Source organism: Boleophthalmus pectinirostris, unplaced genomic scaffold (assembly GCF_026225935.1).
Source record: "Boleophthalmus pectinirostris isolate CB_2022bp ecotype Guang Dong unplaced genomic scaffold, ASM2622593v1 HiC_scaffold_3, whole genome shotgun sequence".
Taxonomy (NCBI): domain Eukaryota; kingdom Metazoa; phylum Chordata; class Actinopteri; order Gobiiformes; family Gobiidae; genus Boleophthalmus; species Boleophthalmus pectinirostris.
The window spans coordinates 38,870,244-38,891,919 of NW_026571299.1; the positions used below are offsets into that span (position 1 = coordinate 38,870,244).

At 38.2% G+C, this 21,676-nt stretch overlaps 1 protein-coding gene across 2 annotated transcripts in view; it reads left to right on the forward strand.

The window, feature by feature from the left end:
* pcbp4 (poly(rC) binding protein 4) overlaps positions 1-21,676 on the forward strand; it is a 98,067-nt gene that overhangs the window by 19,709 nt on the left and 56,682 nt on the right. For both annotated transcript variants that reach the window (XM_055160727.1, XM_055160728.1), the window contains exon 2: positions 19,992-20,040. The gene's annotated coding sequence lies outside the window, so the exon portion shown is untranslated. The remainder of the gene's footprint in view (positions 1-19,991; positions 20,041-21,676) is intronic.

The following is a 21,676-nucleotide window of genomic DNA, read 5'->3' on the forward strand; positions in this document are numbered from 1 at the left end:
AAAGTCGGTTATTGGGATCAAGGCCAGAGGAGCATCCAGGCGAATGGATCCATCACAAAGAGGCAGATCACTGACACTGGACGGACGGGGAGCTTTAGGACTCGTCATAAATAGTGAAGTGACTTCCTCGCTCAGATCAATATGCCTCTCCTCTAGCATGCTGAAATGCGCCGCCCTGTTGTGCTCTGCTCATATCAAAGAGGAGAAGCAGAGCCAGCAGCCGTAAGGGGGAAAAGCACCCACAACAGCCCCCATTTACCTATGCATGTGCCTTTTTCACCACTCATTTGGTACCGCGCTCTGGTTTCAAACTGCAAAATGTTGGATTCTTCTAACTATAGATCAGAGGGATGTTTTGCGTCGGAAATGGATTTTGCTGCCCTAGATTTAGCACATCTGTTTTTAAACTTAGATGGTGGAATTATGCGCAGAGCAGATGCAAATAATATGCACTCTGATGCTTCAAAAACAGTATTCTCTTAAGTATTCAACTGTAGTGTAATTTTGTCTTTCCTTTTTGAATTTTTATGTTTGTACACCACAAAAATGACGGCCTTTCTATTGTGGAGATGTTTGAATAATGATTTAACAGCATGTTAGTGTTTTTTTTTTTTTAAACAACCATCAATGCTTCATGTTTTGGACAAAGTCTGAATTTTTTATGTAGAAATTTGACAGAATTTTGTTTTATTCATGGTTCAAATGCCATCCACAGATGTGGAGGAAAGGAAGAAAAATAGTGTGGATTTTGTTTGTAGAAGACATTTTTCTCAAGATCCAGGTTGTGAGAGCCCTTAATGGAGGACTTTTCAAATTGATTCTGATGCATTTTCTTTTGCTTTAATCTCACTATGTGCAAAGAAAATACTGCATATTATATCCAAACAACTACTAAAAGAGCGTACAACTTTAGGCAAGTCATTTATTGTGTGTGCACCTGTGTTTCTGTTTGAAAATTATTCTGAAGTAATTTCTTTTTACCCCTAACATCCTTTGTGCTCCTCCTCCTTATGCTTCCATCTGAGTCGCTGAAATATTTATTAAGGCCCATGCTATTTTGGGTGCAGCCTGGCTTTTTCCTTTGTGTCAGAGAAATGCAACGTCATGGCACAGGATTCATGAGAGGGGCTTTGAGCACTGCCATTTCCTTTATGTAAATTATATCTTTAAATTTAAGATAAGTTATAGAAGTTTTGTTTTAATTATGGTATTGTTCTGTGGTGTACATACATAAATCCCATTTTATTACTTGCCTAATAAATACATAGGAATGAAATAAATTAGGAATGTTGAAGAACTTTGTGCGTTATTCAGCTAAAGAAATTCCTGATCATCTAAAGACATGGACTGTGCAGTGATAAATAATCTATATTTTATTTATATATTTATTTATATATTTTATAAATAAAACTGTCCAGCCACTCCAAAAACTCCACTTAGCTCAGCCGTATTTTCTCTTTTCTGCTGTGGTCTGTGTACCTCCTTAAATACAAACAGAATAATTAGTCGACCAATAAAAAAATTGACCGTATAATTAAGGACTACAGCCCTTGTGTACATGTCGTCATAATCTGCAGGCTTGAGGAGTTAACAGTGCATGTGCTGAGAGGGGAAACTAATGAGCTCTAACCTCTGCATTAGGAAATGAAATGGAGACATAAGACAAATGGTGTGACACAATGATGAATAAGGAGCACACTGTAAATAGGATTAGTGTCTGGAGATGCATTCAGTCAGATCAGTGATGAGTAATGCCTCAGTGAGCCATGTGCACTGGAGGATGAACTCAAATTATATTTACACGGCTTTAGCATTTTTAGCTCTCTGGCTAATCTTTCTATCCATGTGCTCATAGGAACAGCCAAAGAAAAAGTAAAACGAATCCATTTAGCTACTATAACTATCAGTTATTGTAAATAGTGTCGTAAATGTGTTTTGCATTTGTTTATAAATGGTGTTTTCATGTTCGTGAGTGAAATCACAATAGATACAAGAAGCAACAAATGTTTTGTTGTTGTTGTTGTTTTTGTTTTTTCAGGATCTGAAAAGGAAGAGATGAACACACTTTTTTATTTGAATACACATAGTTTTATGTGTGTCCAACTGTCCATATAAGCTTTCTAGAACAATTTTGACAGCAACATGTGTCATCCACTGATATTAGAGGCAGAAACACCCATTAGGAGTGAGTTCTCTCAACTGTCAAATCAACTTCATTAAATTAAAATGCTTGATTAAAATGCTTGCTGGTTTGATTTGAAATTTTAGATTTTTGGACAGGAGAGGATGACTGAAGAGCATGTATGACTGTTATGTGTAACCTAAGAAAATGTTCGAATATGTAAATATATTACATATGATCCATATGATGAGCTACTGGCCTTGATTGGTTCCAGTTTTTTTGTTTTTTTGTTTTTGTTTTTTTGTTTGTTTGTTTTGTTTTGTTTTTTTGTGAGAAGAGAGAGCCAATTGTGCAGATAAAACTCCTACTTACCACAATTAGAAAATAGTTATTGCCAGATACCAAATCACACAAATAATTAAAAAAAAAAAGAACTCAAGTGATCTTAAACGTATTTTCCATTTGACTTTGAATGCCTCCACATAAAATTGATTGGATTGCATAATATATTACCATTTCCAAACGCAGTGTTGTTTTGCCCTATAGGTCAGGCATTCACAATTTGACACCATGGGCATTCAAAGCAGCCTCCAGAATACATTCACATTATCAGCACCTCACCCCCACTTCTCCGCCAGTCTATCACCTTGACAGACAGTGGCTTTGTACGTCAAATTAGCACAACCTCTCTATCCGTTTCATTTCCCCCTTCACTTTTAAGCCTGCATTTCCACATCTTTTAAGATTCGCGGGTTTTCTACCGTATATTCCCTTGTTGTCGGCATTCTCGTCAATCAAGATTTGTATATCTTCCTATATGTTGTACATTGGCTTTCGTTAGTGGAGGTGGGGGTGGTATCTGGCCTCCTTTTGATAACTGCTGCTTACTTATAATAACAGGGATTATGAATGAGATTGAGAGGCTGATAGAGCGCGTGTTGTTTGATCATAAAATTAGCATTCACATGGAGACCACAACACACGTATTGCTCTGTGAAGTGGGGGGGTGTGGATGAAAGAGAATGCTCACTGTAAGGATTTTAGCGTTCCACGTTGGCTTACGCGCTAATGTGTTTGGATGGTGTAAAAAGTGAAGAGTGGAAATGAGCAGGTGAGAGATGTTAGAGAGCCTTCAGGTTATTTCTATATTTACGCTCTTAAACCAGTGCTACCTGTTTACTCTGTTGGATTTGGGGAAGATGGAGCTCTTACACTCTTACACACTCAAGGTCATTTTCCAGTCTTCAAACATTTCTTCCCCCCCCATAGTTTTTATTTTATTTTATGTATTGTATCTCATATTCAGTCCCTGAGTGTGGTTCAAACTGCTGCAGATCAAACAGTGATTTGGCAGTGCCTCCCTCAAGACCTTGCGCTAAAATTAGTATGAAATAAAAGCATCTGCCATCAGTACTGGAAGTCCAAAGTAGTCTGTAATTATGGTTTGAGTGAATGTGTGTAAAGGGTTGCTCAGGTTATATAGCAGATAGTCTTGACTTGACGACATCTACACCCAAAATCAACCCTTCAGTCACTTTAAACAAAACTGCTGTTATTAATGATAAAACAACAGTATAATGCCACTTGCTTGGTATATCTTATGTCTTTTTTTTTTTCTTTTGAGGTGGTAGTTGCATATAGGGTGATATCAGTGGATATTAAATACTGATATTTGAATCTATGTGTGTGCCCATGTCTCAATCTCTGAATTTCCACAGTGCAGCAGATGTCATTTTGAACTAATTTATGACTGAAAATTGAAACAGAAGACCATTATATGGTAAAGAAATAACAAATTATTTTATATTCTATTCTGTGTTTCCCACAAAAAATTGGTTAGGCAAAGCCATGCAAAGAGGTGGGGGGGATGCAGAGATTTCGTCGGACGAAATCTTTTTCAAGGATTCACATGCTTCGGAGGGAAGTAGTCAAGGCGGGGGTCACTTGTTGTCAAGGCGGAGCCACCTATAAAGTGCTGTGGGAAACACTGATATTCCAGATAAATACATTTTGTTATTATTTTTACAAAAGTGAAAAGTTAATTTGGGAACATTCCTTCAACTTAAGATAAATGTACAGGCCTTGCTATGGATTTTAAAAGCAAAATATCAATGTCTGCAAATGTCAGTTATCAGCTACAGCAGCAAGCCATATATCGAATAAATATCGGTATTGGTTAAAGAAAAACAATACCTGCCCATTGCTTGTTACAGGCGAGTTTCATTGTTGACAAAAGCGCGCGTTGCATGCTGGGAATTATTTTGGTTGGAGGCAAGAAACACTAATTCAACATGACGGACGGAGCGAGAAAGCACGTAAAGGGTATTGATCCCGGTTATTTATCCACTCTAACGGCAGAGGACCCAAGACCATTTGACCAGAAATTTTTCATAAGCATCGATGGAGCCAAATCACCCTTTTCAACCCCGACAAAAGGTGGACCAAACCAAATTTCTGGTCTGAATCGCTAACTACCTGGCGATATCCACAATGACTCGGTGGAAACTCCTGGGCCATTCACAGCAGAAAAGATGAAAACCTCCAAGAGTCTCGATGTGTTGTTGAACTTGTTGGAGTCCACAGTTTGCTCTGCGAATGTTTGAAAGCCATTTAATTCACCGTTAGTGGTTCTTTTCACTCAGAATACGAAAAAGACATTTTCCTTCTTCGGTGCTTCTATTTGTGCATCCGATAATGCAGCAGGAATTTACCATTAGCGGGGATAAATACGCGAGGTTACGCACTGTGTTTGACCACTATCATGTTTCTTGCCTCCAACCAAAATATTTCCTAGCATGCAACGCGGGCGTCAGCTGAAACTCGCCTATATAATATATGCGTGTGAATTCTATACATTTATCTTGTATCTTTGGGGGAAAGCATCCTTTCCTACTGTACTCTTGCTCTATCTTGTTGGGTATGGACAAAAAAGTCTCCCTGATGGGCTGTGGAGGACATGCCCAGAGAAAAAGAAGAGAGTATAAAGATACAAGATCTGACAGCAAGAGTGCACTATTGTCTGACTGTATACTCACTGAATAATAGTGGAAAAACTCAAACTGAAGGAGTGTATTCACAAAGAAGAGCATTTTTTGTTTTGGCAACTGCAGGGATTTTAAGGACCAAGCTTGCAGCGGTCAAAAAATAAGCTATAAATCATTCTTTTCTCTTGTGTGATTCGATCTCTCTGTAACTCGCTGTTTCTAAGGCCAGGTAATGGAAGTATTTTCTTCTGTTAGTAACTTAAAACACACGGTCTAGCAGCTCTTTTATAAGTAAGATCTACTAAAGAGGAGAACGCAGCTGAACGTTCAAGTCATCAAGTCAATACTGTACTGTAATTTGCCTCTTGGTTGGTTTCAGACTCTTTACAAAATCGCACCACTCTGCAGAAATAATGAAGCGTGACTAAAAGAACTGATGCAGGCAGAAGTGGGGTGTGAAGGTAGTTTGTTTAGTACCAGGATTGAGTTATTTTTAATAGTGGGCATGTGTCTCTATCAGAGCACGATAATTACTACTAGCAACATTCACTTACACAGTGCCAAGTCAAGTGGATAGTATGGATTTTCTGATTACTATGGCATCTGTCACATTAGGCTAGAACAATGAGATTTAGAGCTGAAGTGTCCTTGGAAGGAGGTTGGCCAGTAGTCAAGTTGAATTGTGTGTGTTATTAAAAAAGCTTAACCGGATTATTGGAAAGGTGAACCGCATTTAGTAAATTTATGGCAGGCTTGAGTGTTGATTTAAATTTTATATCCATCCTAGTAGAAGGCCCACGTGTGTCTAATATCATAGTTCTCTTGGAGAAACAACAATTGGTGTTTTTTAGTCTAGAATTTGATGATGCCATACTATCAGAGAGAGGGCAAGAGCCAGATTTTCCTAGTACATTATACTTTCTGTTGAAATATCCAAAAGGTAAATTCACTATTTCTGTTAGTGACTAGACCCAACAGCTCACAATATTACAAAATTTTAGTTGCCCCCATCTGTATCAAATATTATTGACCTATAGAATGTTGTGATGTCGTCTGCGCAATATACAACACAATTGTTATTATTATTAAATTACATTTGTTTTTAGAGTATATTGTGACAAAATTGTGTCACACAATTTGTCACAATGCACTGATTGGCTAAGCTTAGGCCAAAAGTAATGTATGCGGACATTAATGAAGTGGTAAAATGTTTATCAAAGCTAGGCCTACTTTCTCATTCCACAGTGCGTATATCAGCTATTATTACAGCTGTACGTTGCAAGTGTACAAAGCCACAGAGCAGAAATGCTGAAACTTGAAACATACTCAGATGTATGAAGATTTAGTCCCAGAGTGACATATTTACATATTCCTGAGTTTACCCGTGTATTCATCATGCATATGGATCTGTGTCTCACAACATGGGAATATCAGAGTGAATGTAACTGCAATGATAATAACTGTAAGGAAACTAGGGCTGGGTATCATTAAGAAGTTGCCGATACGATACATACCTCGATACACAGGCCTCGATACAGTGCACTTTTGATTTGATACGATATATTTCAAATCGATTTGATATGGTTCAATAAAAATAAAGGATAAATCATGGCTGTGATACTAAAAGTCTTCGTTAAACCACTTCTTGTGCAAAGTTAAAATGAAACACAAACATTTTAATCATCAAAACAGTGAAAATGTCTTCTTCCTCTAAACAAGCAACAAAACTGTAGCGCTGTAACAAAATAATTTAGTAAAATATACCAAAAAATACTCTTGGTTATATATCGATACAGCAGCCCACAATATCGATACCGTATCATCACATAAAACAATACGATAAATCAATATTTTGATATTTTTGCACACCCCTAAAGGAAACTAACGTTGACTTGCACTTGAAATTCACATCGTGTTATATTACTACCCTAAATACAGTCCATCAAAACTGTCCTACAATGGTACGGCCATCACACCTGATATGTTCATACTGTTATTGTGTATCAGAGATCTATAATATGAACTCAGAGCTCCCTCGTGTTAAAAGCTATTGATCGCTCCACCCCTCTCTCCCTCTCTCTAGTCTCATGTCTCATCTCTGGGGTGGGCTCAGGTTCGGTGGATCATTACAGGCAGAGACACAGGGCGGAGGCGGGCGGACATACCCCACTAGAGGGATGGGGTGACTGCAGAAGGACATGGTCATATGATAGCGAGGTCACATGACAAAGTACAGACACAAAGCTTCAAGGATAAAATAGGGAGCACATTAGAGCATTTACATGGTGTTTTACAATCAGGAGTCATACTGTTCATCCATATGTTACACAGACTGATACATCTGAAGGAACTGCCAAAGCCTTCTGGGAAAATCACTGGCAAGAGTAGAAAGTATGTTATTCGATTTTAATACAATTTTAACGAAAGTACGGAAAAGGGTGCCACAAAGAAACTATAGTTATCTGTCTCCCATATGCTCATCTATCGCAGTGCTTCAGTGTCTTTAAAAATCATCTGGTGTGATTCATGATTGATTCTCAAATGATTTAGGAGTTTCAGCTTCAGGCTTTCTTTTGAGTACTTTTCACCATTTTTTCATTCTTTAATATGAAGTTTTGAATAGTTTATTGCTATGGTATCAGTGCCAATTTTCTTTCATCTCTCTGAAACCCACGGATGAGCAAATGGGTCAACTTAAAAGTGCATTGTGTAACTTTTCTGGTGGAGGATACGTCAGTTGCATTTCTTCACGGACGTGTTATTGCTTTGTCTGGAATGTTTCACAGTATGGTATTAAACCTTTCTAGCTTCATGGAGACCAAACCAGAAGTTACAGGTCAAATCTGTAAAAAGGTGACCCCACTCACAGTCAGAATGCCTATTTTTCTATTTTTGAGCTATAAAACCAGCTGTAATTTAATAAATGTAAGGTAGAGCTGTTTAATGTCATACTATGGAACATTCCAGGCAACGCAACCAAAAAGTGACATAGTGCACCTTTAAGCAACTACATATTTTTTTGTTTCATCAGGAACTAAACTGTGTTAATGCCCTTTGAAGGTGTCAATTAGGGATGGGCATTCGATGAAATTTTCTTAATCGATCGTCGGAAGAATTAACGATCGATTATCAATTAATCATTAATGTTTTTATATTAAAATGATCATCATTTTTACTATCAGCACTACTAATCTGCATAAATAAATTCAACTTTATGACATATAAACCATAACGACTCTAGAGCCACATCAGCCCATTTGACATTATAATGTGTTTAATTCAGTTTTGTGCAACTCTCACAGAAACAAAACTTAAAACCGCATCGCTAATTTGCATAAACTAAGCGAAGATAAAACTACAGCTCTTGTGTCGCTGATGTGGTTCAATTTCTGTCGGATTAAAAGACATGACTCAGTGGAATACAGGTTAGTGTGACCAGATTTGCGTTTGTCAAAACCAGGACACCGTACGGGGGGAGGGAGGTGGGGACTCGTCATCGACATTGCGCGACTCTCACCTGGCAAAACTTTTTCCCACTGGACACCGAAACATATGTGCTGCTTTATACACTGTGCACATGGACTCACACACACGCAACGGAAAGCGTGGAATTTCTTGTACAAGTCATCGTTAAATACGATGTGCTTCGGTACGTTGACAGACTGACCGACTGTTTGTGTCTCGCTCCTTCTGATGCAGAGAGACACATTTACAGACCCCTGTTTGGTCACGCTACACACAGCAACCTACATTCAGTTTGTCGATTAAAATGAACGTAATCGATGAAATTCTTAATGATCAGTTGTCGATAAATCAACTAATCATGCCCATCCCTAGTGTCAGTGTCCCTCCAGTAGATAATACAGAGTGCAGGCTATTTAACATAAAACAATAAGGTACATTTTGTAATTGCAGAGTAAAAATCTAAAAGAACCAGCGTTAGTGCTCAGTATTTCTCTTAAGAATAACACCTCACATGCTTTATAAAAAAACATATCTATTATTGCAAAAATACCTCAACAGTCTTCAACAGTTCTGTATTAAAACTTATAAGAACTGAGTATAGTTTTGTTTTGAATGATTAGCTGGAGCAGATAAAGCTTTGACACAGCTGTAATGTAAGACTCGACTTACTGGTCACAAGAGAGAGGAGCACTGGTGTCCTTCAGTGGGACAGCTGAGGTCGAAGAATGATTGATTTTATAAGTGACACCTGTAGCAGTATCAGCGCCCGGCCTCGATCTAAACAGCCACTTGGCAATCCTCGAACTTTGACCTCTGTGTAAATCCTGCCCCCAGCCTCATAATTATCAGTATACACAGCCCAGGAGTAGCGAGAGGTGGCACAGCCCTGGTGATAGTGAATAGGCCTGCACTGTAGATGTCTAATTGAAGGACAAGTTATGGGTTCATTAAGCTGTAATAGACAACCCAGCCATTTCATTGTCATCCCTGCAACACCTTGTCTGAAATATTAGAGACGACATGCTATTTCCCTCACGGTAGTCTGTGTGAGGGGGCTACTAATCACGAAAATTAATCCGAGCAGTGAACAGTCCCCCGACTCCTTACTGCTGTCACATTCTCACGGTTCTGTCTTTAAATCAACCTATTTAACATTACCTGTACGTCCCCAGCCATTGTTCGTCAGCTGTAGTAAACTGAAATGGTCGGTAGAGTTTTTAAATCCTACACAGCAAAAACTGGAGGGTTAAAATTTTAGGGTAAAATATTTCAGAATTAAATGGGGGTTCGAGTTGGGGTTATTTGCCAGAGTTGATGTGGTTGAGGTTAATTCAACTTCCCCTAGTGTTAATTCGTCTTCCCTTAGCATTAATTCAACTTCTCTTAGTGTTCATTTGGCTCCTCCCATTCACCACTTCAAACTCTTGTGAGAGAAGACCAGTTTGAAACAGTTTTGTACATAATTTCATCTTAAATTAACTAAAACTAGAAAAGCACTCAGAGAGCCCTAACCCTAACCCTATAAAATCAGTCTTCTGGATCAGATCCGGATCAGCCTTTGGAATATGAAAGAGGATCCCATTGTCCATCCCTGAGTCAAATTTCATGGGGTTTTGGTCAATAATTAACCGAGATATTGAGAAACATTTTGGCCCCATTTACCACAATGTTAACTAAAATTTCAAAGTGATCCAGAATCCAGGATTTCTTCCGGATCACCCCCAAAATGAAATCAGTTCTTCCTTTCCACATTTCCAACAAATCCTGAAAATTTCATCAAAATCGGTCCATAACTTTTTGAGTTATGTTGCTAACAGACAAACAAACAAACAAACAAACAAACAAACAAACAGACAAACGCCGGCAAAAACATAACCTCCTTGGCGGAGGTAATAAAGTAAAAATAAAATAAAACGCCTCTGTGTGTTTAGCTAAATCAGGATAACTCTACAAAGTGTTATCTGTTTACTCTCAAAACGTGAATATAACTCTGGATTTCGGGGTTAAACAGGAACTTTGGTTCAGTGTTACTTAATAAACATTTCTAAAAGTGTTAAATTAACTCTAGAACAGATTGGACTCATATAAACTCTGAAAAAATGTTAAAATTGATTCTGTGAGAGTCAATTTTAACACTCCACTTTTTGCTGTGTACAAAGTTAAAAGAGCCCATAGTACGCTATTTTCTGATCTATGTTATAATGTTGTTGTTGTCTGATCTATGTTATAATGTTGTTTCTTCATCACAAACATACCCTGCATAATTAGGCTGAGTTTGTCTCTCATGATGTTTGTGATGTCATGTGGTAATTCAGGAAGTGCTCCACTAGGGGTGGGCGATATCTCAATATTTTAAATATATCGAGATATTTTTTAAACTCAGTATGAATTCGGACATATCGTATATATCGATATAATGCTTATATTCAATTCTGATTTCGTCGCTTCGCTTGTTTACCTTCTCTCTCGTCGCCTCCGCGTGCCCGCCTCCCTGATTTTGTTCGCTCGTGTCTCATTCTCTCCTCACTACCACCGTGAATACCGAAAGTTGGTGCCAGTGAAAAGCTTCAAGCACCACGAACCTTTTCCACCATTTACTGACAAAACCACCAGCAGCACATCCTCATATTCCACCGAGTCGCGTCCTTTAGCCCGAAAGAAGCTAAACGAGCTGAGCTTCATGAGAAGTGCTTTATGCAAATGAGCCGTGAGCTTAATTTTCATTTCTGTAAAATGTAAACACACGTGCGCAAAACTGCATTAAACACATTATTATCTCAAACAGGCTGAGTCGTTATGCTTTATATATTGTAAAGTTTAGCAATGTAAAGTTTATTTATGCAGAACATTTTAATGAATTATCTGCTGCAGTGTCACTTGTACAAAAGTGTTTGGAAACGTTGAGTTTGATCTGCAGTGGATTGTGGGAAATCTCAGAGCTCCTTACTGGTGGAACATGGATCTATTAAAATAAGGAACATCCTGAGCTTCCTCTGCTAAAGGAGCTCACGGTTATGATTATGGTCTGGAAAACAGAGTTAATGCAAAGATGAGCTTGTGTTGAGTTGTTTTATTTATGAATGAAAAGAAGGAAATATGTATTATTTCTTTTATTTTACAGTTCAATTATTATTTATGTAATTAGGGTTTTTTGTAATCTTAAATGTTCCTATATGAACTGCCGACCTCTTACACTTTAATTAAAAAAAAAAAAAAAAAAACCTTGTTGAATTTGGCAGATTTGTTTTAGCAGTTTTCAGTTTTAGGAGGTTATTTTTTCTTGTACATATATCGAGATATATATCGTATATCGAGATATAGCAAAATATATCGAGATATATTTTTTTATCCATATCGCCCAGCCCTGTGCTCCACTGTGTTTTTAAATTCCACACACCTTCTTTTAATCATTTGGACAATTTCAGCCATGGAATTGCCAATCTCAGCTGAACAAACTTGAAAACTCCCGCATCATGACATCACAAGGTGGAACAGAGCATTTTCAGCTTTTGAGATGTCGACAGACTAATAATAAAGGACTGCTTATGAACATGAACATGAATGAAACAAAATACAACTCCAGGTATGTTTTTGATTAAGTTAAAGCATTCTAGTGTGTCTTAAAGCTCACCGGAGTAATTTCTGTGAAATACAGTATAGGACCTCTAAGTGAATTTACTATTTATCAAAGCAGAAATGTTTGGCAGCATTTACAGAAGCGTCTAATGTTTTCAAAAAATGGATGAACAGGAAATACTTTTTTTAGTGATAATTTACTTGCATTGAAAATGGTTTTACTGATTAAATTAAACACCTCAGACAATATCAGGTCTAATTTTCCAAATGAAAAATAAGACAATAAAAACCTCATATTGTTGTGCAACACGGTTAACTGTTTGGTTTGTCAGGAAACGTAAAATAGTAAATCAAAAGAAAGGGCTTGCTGAACTCTCCCTGACATTTGCACTAAACATCGATGAGGATTCATGCGTGACATTGAGAATCTGTTGTCCAATCTGCTTTTAGAGGCTTGAGGGAAGTTAATTTCATGCTTTGGAAATACTCTTTTTTTATAGAACTCGGTGTCTTTGCACAAATAGCTGCACCTTGTGATCAGTGATTTGTTTTTGTGCCGGTCATGCGCTTTTCCCTTTACACCGCTGCATTCCTTCTAGATCAAATCTGAAGACGTTTGACAACACTCAGCATGTATTAGTGCAGTGGGATAAGTATGGCCCCTGTAAAAAAAGCAAAAAGGCCTGAATTTGCCAGCACAAGAGGAAGTGTGACTACAAGAGGAGTGAGTCAGACAGGAATTAGAAACACTTGGGCGAATGCAAAAATAAAATCTCTCCTTAACCTATTGCGTTAATGCGTCAAATATTTTTTAAAATAAAGGATAATTTCTAAGGCTCTAAACTTAAATGAGATCAAAGGGGAGAAGACTGGGAATATTTGGTGGATTACGATAGATGTCACTTACACATAAATGACATCATTGCAGAACTGGATGCTGATCATTTGCAACCCACTATAGACAGTGTTGGGGAGTAACAGATTACATGTACCAGAGTTACGTAATCATAATTATGAGTAACTGTATTCACTTACACTTACTGTTTCAGTGAGTGGTAATTGGATTACAGTTACTTTGTTGAAATAAATGGATTACATGGCCATATTTTCCTGTTTTCACATTTCGGGCCATATCCTTTTTTTTTTTGGTAATTCCACTCATTGCCGGACACTAAACCAGGACGAAATCAAGATTGAACCAGGACTGAACCCAGGTCTAAACCAGGACTAAAACCAGGTCTAAACCAGGACTAAACCAGGACTAAAACCAGTTTTAAACCAGGTCTAAACCAGGGCTAAAACCAGGTCTAAACTAGATCTAAACCAGGTCTAAACCAGGTCTACACTAGATCTAAACCACGACTAAAACAGGATTTAACAGGACTAAACCATGCCGCGTGGACCGTGTCTCCTCCTCTTCTATCAATAATATTTTTAATACGGTTAAGGAAAGACTGGGCTTTAAGCAGACTTTGCATCTCTACAGAAAATCAAGTAATCCAAAATATTCAGATTACGTTACTCACTTTAAGTAATTTAATGGATTACATTACAAACTACATTTTGGTGTATGTAATCTGTAATCTGCAGGGGAATACATTTTAAAAGTAACCTTCCTAACACTGACTATAGAGGCAGGTATTTTTTATTATTGCTTGGTTTCAAATAACATCACAACATTATGAAGACCAATCATATTTAATACAATTAAAATCATACTGTTCAAATGCAGAATTTTTGCAGAATACAGTCAGTTCTTGGACCTGGTCACTAATAGAAACGACCAGTTTCAAACATAGACTGTATAAAGAATTGGACTAAGGAAGAGTCCCATAGGTTATAGGAATTTGGAGCCAGTTCCATATTAAGAAATGGAATTGATTTACAGACAAAACAGAGAAATAAAAATGCCAGCATCATGTACAGCAGGCTAATCTGAACATTTTAGGAACATTTTAAGTCTGACAGCAGCAGTTAGGGAGAGAGGGGTGACATTTTCTTAATACAAAGTGAATACATGTATCCCAAATTTCGGACTTCCGGTCATCGCACAAGGCATACTGCATTTTCCTCCAAAAAAGTGAGCATCAAACCACCATGTTTGATTTCCCAGTGGGATGCGTCTGTTGTCAAAGCCGATCTTTTCAAGTCTTTTGAACTATATCGCTTTTGTTTCTGGTTCTGATATTCATATCATATTTTAGTTATCTTGTCATCATAATTGTGTGGTTGTTGGATGTCCTAACAGCGGAAAATGGGCTTCGGAAGTTTGCGAACTCCATAACTGCAAAAAGGCTCAATTCGCTCAATTCCCAACCGAACTGAAAAATAGTGAAAGGCGAAGGCGATGGGCAGTATTGATACACAGAAAGGACGAAATACGTAACCTTTGGCTACCTTTTGTATGTGGAGCGCCATCAAAGCAAAATCCCGTTTGTTAAGCGAGAGGTACAGAAGACAAGCAGGCCGAGCTAGCACTTTCTTGTTCGACTGGCTTTACAGCAACATCACGTCTTGGTCACTTTTCAGTGGAAGGTGTTTTTTGGCAAACAGCTGGTGCCTTTCACTGTGGCATTGACTTTTTAAATTCATTACCAAGATTGGGCAAGGGATCTAGATTTTGCTTTGATGGTGCTCCACATACAAAATGTTGCTGCAAACTCGGGATGATTTCTTAGGCAGCCACAGGTTACCTTTTTCATCCTTCCTGTGTATCAATACTGCCCATCGCCTTCGCCTTTCACTATTTTTCTATTCCGCTGGGAAGGGAAACAGTTAGAAGGTTTGAGGTTTGCAATCACGCAGATCTGATTCCCTGTTGCATTTATGGAATTCGCAAACTTCCACATTTCTCGAGCCGTTTTCCGCTGTTAGGACATTGATTAACCACGCAATTACGATGCCCGAATCCCATAACTAAAATATGACAATATCAGAACCAGAAACAAAAGCGACAAGACTTGAAAAGATCATCTTTGACAATAGACGCATCCCACTGGGAAATCAAACATGGTGGTTTGATGCTCGCTTTTTTGGAGGACCCTTCCCAGGATGCATAGCGTGATGACCAGAAGTCCAAAATTCAGACAGAGTCGTTGGACCTGAAAGCGTAGCCATGCTCTCTTCCTATTTGGAACACAGTGACTCACAGTTTGCTATGTCCATTTATATATAAAGTCTATGGGTTCAATATTTGTGAATTTACCTTTTGGATATTTCATGGCATAATACGTTGAAATCAATAATATAGTATATTGCATCCTATAATCTGAAAACCACAGGGTATCTCGACATAATGAGACTACAATGTTTTTTGAATGTGGCACTTGAGAATTACCCATTTGAGCCAAACAGTCTGCTACCTCTCTGTTGTCTGTTCCGACCTTGGATTATCATCATTAACTTGTACGTGGAATGAGTTGAAAACAAAGTGAACGGAGCAAATATGAAGATAGCCAGGAGGGCTCTCATTATGGGGCTTTTAGCTAATGAGGGGGCCATAAATACAACAGTGGGATCAATACATTAAAGAAGAGGCCAGGGACACACTAGAATAAAAAAAAATCTAAAGGCCTAAATCCTGAAACATAGTCTACAGATTTAAGGAGGTTTGCTAGTTTAATTAATCTCACAGTCGTCAGAAGACTGTGAGGCCAAACCATTTTTAGAAAAGATTTGCAGCTCACAGAACAACAATAGAGACATGTAAGGCAAAGCAGTTCGGGAAAAATATCAAATCTGGCTAGCATTACAAGTGGATTTGTGATTTTTGTGCAAGTGTGGATTAGGATACTGACCAGAGTTCACATTTTAAACGTGTCCAGAAGAAATGACAAAAAGACTGATATATGAACTGACAAACTAATACAAGAATCACATTTCAGAGCATGTTTGTACAGATTTTGTCTACAAAAAGAGCAGTTTTTATGCAGAATAAGACAGGATGCTTTGTTGTTTGTGGAGGAAATTATAGTACTTAAAAAATTCAAATTGTGATTTCGAGATCTGCACAAGAATAGGACACGCCGTTAACTCACTGTCTTTCCAAGCGCTCTTACACGCAATGAAAAGTAAAAAAAAGGAAACAATTCTGTCTGTAAAAATCCCATAGATGATGTCTCCATGTTTGAGCTGGAGGTAAATGAATAATAATAAATGAAAAGGTAGCATGTGGACTGCAAACAACAACAATATGTTGGATTCTCAAAATTTTAGTTTTGGATCTGCAAAACAATCAAAAGTTGAAATTGAATCTCACGCTTCCTCAAACTTATCATGAGGGAAATTGGGTTTCAAATCAGGTTAAATGAAAAGGGTTGCATTCTTTTAAGGGTTTTATGTTAATGCTAATCCAAGCATCATGTAAGGTACACTTTATTAGTCCCCCGTGAAGGACATTATTTCTCTATTTGACCCATCCTTCAAACCCGCTGTAGCAGCCTGTCAGAAGCAGTGAGCTGCTGCCGTATCAGCGCTCAGGGACCCCTCTGCAGATCTTGGTTATGACTACTTTGGCTGCAGATTTTTACCTGTTGGTGTTGGAGCCATGAGAATTAACAGTGAGGCTACAGAAATACATTCCAAATAAAGCCCAATGATTACTTCTTCTTTCTCACATCCACTTATTTTTTTAGCATTTCAAATGAGTATTCCATTGAGTGAGTGGCTCTTTTCAGACTGCCCACATAAAAGATCTAAGCTCACCACTGTGTCTCTAGGCCGTCCCACTCTGCAGAGCTAAACTAGCCTCTGCTCGTAAGCCCTTTCCAACATGCACAAGAGTACACATCCTCATGGGTTTCATCATTCACCTCTGCACTTATTGATCAGAGGCCAGTGGACTACCGTGTGTGCCTGCATGCTGGTTATATGTGTAACTCTGAATCTGCAGATTGCATTTTAGTGCCTCATGTATTTTAACATAACTTTAATTTACCAATGCCATCTTCTATTTCTCTCTCTTCACTGGAGCTCATTGATTTTATAACACCAAGGTTGTTGCATAAGACCTTTCCTCATAAAGCCTGTCCAGTCCCTCCTTCTCCCTTACTGTAACAAATTCTACCTCGACTGGGTGCTTTATTGTGTTCAGCAGCTCCAGTTAATGGTGTAAGCTGTGCGTAAGGTATATACATATCAAAGCAGCGCTCAGAAGTCATTTACTATGTGGACATATCAAACTGACACCTTATTATTTCTCTCATTATTCTGTCAATGCATTGGTAATTTGTTTGGCCGAAACAGCGGCACAAATCTGCCTTTACTTAAAGTGCAAATGACAGTTTAGGCTACTACACATTTCATTATGTTATATTCAAGTTTTTGCTGAAAAGATTTTTTGTTTTCTCATAGTTTTACATTCATTTATGTATTAATGTTTTGTCAGTTCTTTAATATTTGAGGGAATTTTGTGCATTGGTGACTTGGAATGGGGTGATGACAAAAAGTAAAAGTATGACAAATATTACCACAGGTCCTGTCTGAGCAAATAAAGTAATAATTAGAAATATCAGAGCGAATAGGATACAGGTATCAGCAGGTAAGGCAATTAGTTGTTGATTACAATGATGAGTAAATGGTAGCTTGTTGTATTTGTGCTAAATCAGACTTAACCAGGTGAAGATTCAGAAGACTAGATCAAGCCCTGGCAGTGGTCCCTGTGCAGTAGTTTGAGCATGTCTAGCCTTTTCGTGTATATAGTCTGCTCAGTTCTGTGTATTAGACTAAAAAGGTAATCTAATTAAACTCATGGTTGGGAGGTCATTAAACTTTACAGTCCAAACTCCACCTCCACATCCTGTATCCTCTTCTCCCTCTCTCTCAGTCCCATTATTTCTTCTCACATTACCGCAAAGTGAGCATTAAGCCTTTCAGATGTTGCTGTCTCATTAGTCGATGAGGCTTCACTCTGTCTAATGCAGTCTTGGTCTCTGACACTGAGTGCATTACCACCACTGTCTGTGTATGGGCTCTGGTCAGGCGGACGGACAGAAGGCCGGCTCTCCCTGTGGACCTCATTAAGCTCTATGGGGAGACACACAGGCTCATAAACACAAAGCCCACATCCCAAAAAGGGCACAGACACTTTACACCAGGAATGTCCAGTGTGCAGCCCCACAGCCAGAAGTGGCACAGACTGAGATTTCAAACAGCCTGTAGTATCAATAGAGATGGGGCAAGATATTATGCCAAGATCTTGCAAGATAGAATTACCACAGGATTGTGTACACATGTGGAGAAAGATCTCGTGAGAAGGTGTAGTTCTTAAAAACAGTACCAAACTGCACAATGTATTTATTATAAATACAGGGCCAATCTCATGTCTCATCTTGTCTTGTAGAAAGTGAGTTAAACCTATATGAATGACATCTGAATGTAGTTGTTTTTATACTCACAATTCTCACCAAGCATTTCAACAAATGCTAGAAAAGAGGAATTAGCAAAGGCTTAGGACGCTCTCATGTCCCTCCTCTGCTCTCTCCAAACACACCCTTCAGTTTGTCGAGAGCCACGTGCATATCTGCCATACACAAAAGTCTTAGCATTCTTGTCTACTTTGTGAGCCTAGCACCGCCATTCTTTGAACCCCACAGTTGTCCTGGCGTTAAACAGCTGAGTGTCCTCTGCTAACATGAGACACGTGCCGCCCAAAGGCTCCAGATGACACCACACACTCTGAGGGGGAAGATATGAGTTTCATTTGGGTAATGCTTAAAGCGCGGGAAGGGTTCACAAGGTAAATGTGTTTTGGTCCCGCCTTGGCTCTTGCAATTTGTCTGTGTTTATCAGCAAGTGCAGCGGAGAATGACAAACGCACAGCAGTTAGAAGACAGATGAAGAGGTAATGGAAATAGCACAGGGGTTGAAACTACTCTATAGATTGCTGATGTAAACTTTTTGTCTTGCATTTCGTTGTTGTTCTGCAGTACTTTACTGATTTTATTGAAGAAAATGCTAAAAGAGATTTTCAATTTACTAGGCATGGATAATTTTCCACAAACGTACACACTGTGAGACGGGTACACGAGTGTGATGATATGATACTCCCAGAAGGGGTTGATTGTATTGAATTTTGTATTTTGCCATGAAATATCAAAATGTTTAACCAGTATTTAGACCCTATTTACGTACTCTCTTTTTAAAAATATGTTAAATAAAGGTGATTAAAAAAAAATCCCAAATTAGCCTCCTGGTCCTAGTCCTTGTTTTGTATCTGTTAAGATTTTATTTTGATAGAGTTTTATTATCACAATTATCACATATGGCAACATTTTATAATACTGTGCAGTCATAATTCATAACTGCCCCTATGTAAAAAATATTGCCTTAAATAACATTGCAATGTCATCTGGAACGCGGCATTAGAAGAAAAACTACCAAGGCCAATGCAAATAAAAAGAGCTCATCTTTGAACTCTTGCTTATCTGTAGACTTACTCCAGCCAGACATGCGCTGTGTCTCAAAGTACCAAGAGGCCATTCATATTCACAAATTTACACCCTCAGGCTTGCTGTGTCCCACCTCTTGCTCACTACACAGTTCCTCCTGGGGCCATGGAGGGTTTCAGCCATGTTTCAAGGGGGCAGTTACTTCAAATGTGTACACTCTTTTGCTAATTTTGAGCTGAATCAAAGGGTAGTTTCTCCTAATGGTCTTAAATATGAATTAAGTGATCATTAAGTGCACACTCCTGAGGTACATGGATGTGAGGCTGGACAGAAATGTTTGATCACTGCATGCATGGTGGTTTTTATTTTCCACCGAGGCTAACTGAGGTATCTGGTGTATAGGTTAATATATAACATAGGATTAACTGTTTTTTTTTGTTTTTTTGTCCTTTATAGGTCTGGTCTAGTGATGTTACAGCCTCCACAGAACTGAACGTTTAGGCTGGTGAGTACTTCATCTGTGCCCTATCTGCATGCTCTTTATTATTGTTAAAACAACAACAAGTAAAAACTGTCAAAGATAAGGGCAGCAGAAGTTTCTGGTTTAAAATACCGATATTTTGTCATGGTTGATGACTTTATAGTGCTTAATATGATACTAAATATTGCCTAAGTTAAATTCCTCTCTGTAATTAGAATTAGTTTGTGTTTTTCTTATGTAGACAGTATTGCAATAAAAAATATGTGAGTAAATGCCACTGGGATGGTCTTTCTTTTTACTGGGTTAAATATTCTGTAAAGAGGAGAAATAATCATCACATTTGATCATTTTTATCTTCTGCTTACATTTGTGTTAATGACAGAAGCAGTGTCATCGCAATTACTCCAGGAACAGTGGGAAACACCCAAACATGTGTTTTTCTATGGTGTAGCAATGATGTAGCCTTTATCCTTGAAAGTGGACATTTTTACTGGAAAATTATTTTTGTAGGAGCATATATATATGACACCAGAACATTCCGGGATGTAATGTAATAGGACATAGTTAGCAAATGGTCATATTTACGTCCTTCCACTTGTCTGTGTACTCACCCAATCTCTCATGTAGGCGCCAATGCCTATGTCATTCTAAATTGTTTTATTAAAGCAGATGAAGTTGGTGCTGCCAATAGAGCTTACACCAGACATGCATTGCAGATTACTGTAGGCACAAATGCAACAGCTGCTGTTGGACTGACAAGACAAACATTTTTGACATGGCTGCACCTATGGGTTGTCCACTCTCCACCAATGCCACTTTAATACACTTGTGAGTGGTTCATACATGGGCAAAGTGAGTGAAGTGTCTTGCCCAGGGATACAACATTACAGTAGTATGTATTATGCAGTGAAGTTGGGAGTTGTTAGTGTTTTCTGCCAAACTGTTTTTTTTTGTTTTGTTTTTGTTTTTTTGTAAACAAACTTCTCTTTCTTCACTCATAGTCTCCCCCTTCTTGTGGACTCATTCCTTCTCTCTGTAGAGCTGCCAATTAGTATGTAAAATGCAAAACCTCCAAAAGCCTTAGATGTCTTGATAATAACAGAAGACACTGAAATCAGATGGATTTGGGTCAGCAATATGGAATTCTTACGCAATTCTGTTTCTCTACCTTTTTTAACACTTAATAGATAACATAAATATGTTTTTCCGTGAAAGATTGCTCTGGAAAAGGACTTTATAAATCAGCAGTGCCCCACTTACACTTAAAGCTAAAGGGTGTATTGGGGACATTGGGGAAAGGATTAACTTTTCAAAGGCCAGTGTGCTATGCTACTGCAAGCTTAGAGTTTGATAAGCCATGCACTGCAAATGAGACTCTTTCTTTGTACAAATGTGGTCTCTCAGCTGTTCCCTTCATTTTATGTGTGACATTTGGTTCTATTGCCATTTGAGCTTGATTCTAACATCATTTTTGGGTTAGAATAAAAACATTTTAAAATGTCCACTTGTACTCTTCAGAGTTAGAAAGTCAAATGAGTGCCTATAAATTGGCATATAGTCTGAAATGTTATGGAATGCAATGGAAACTGCCATCGCATTTGGCCCATCCTTTGTAGACATGTAGGCCCTATCTCCTATAGGCATTGGGGGATGACTTTGC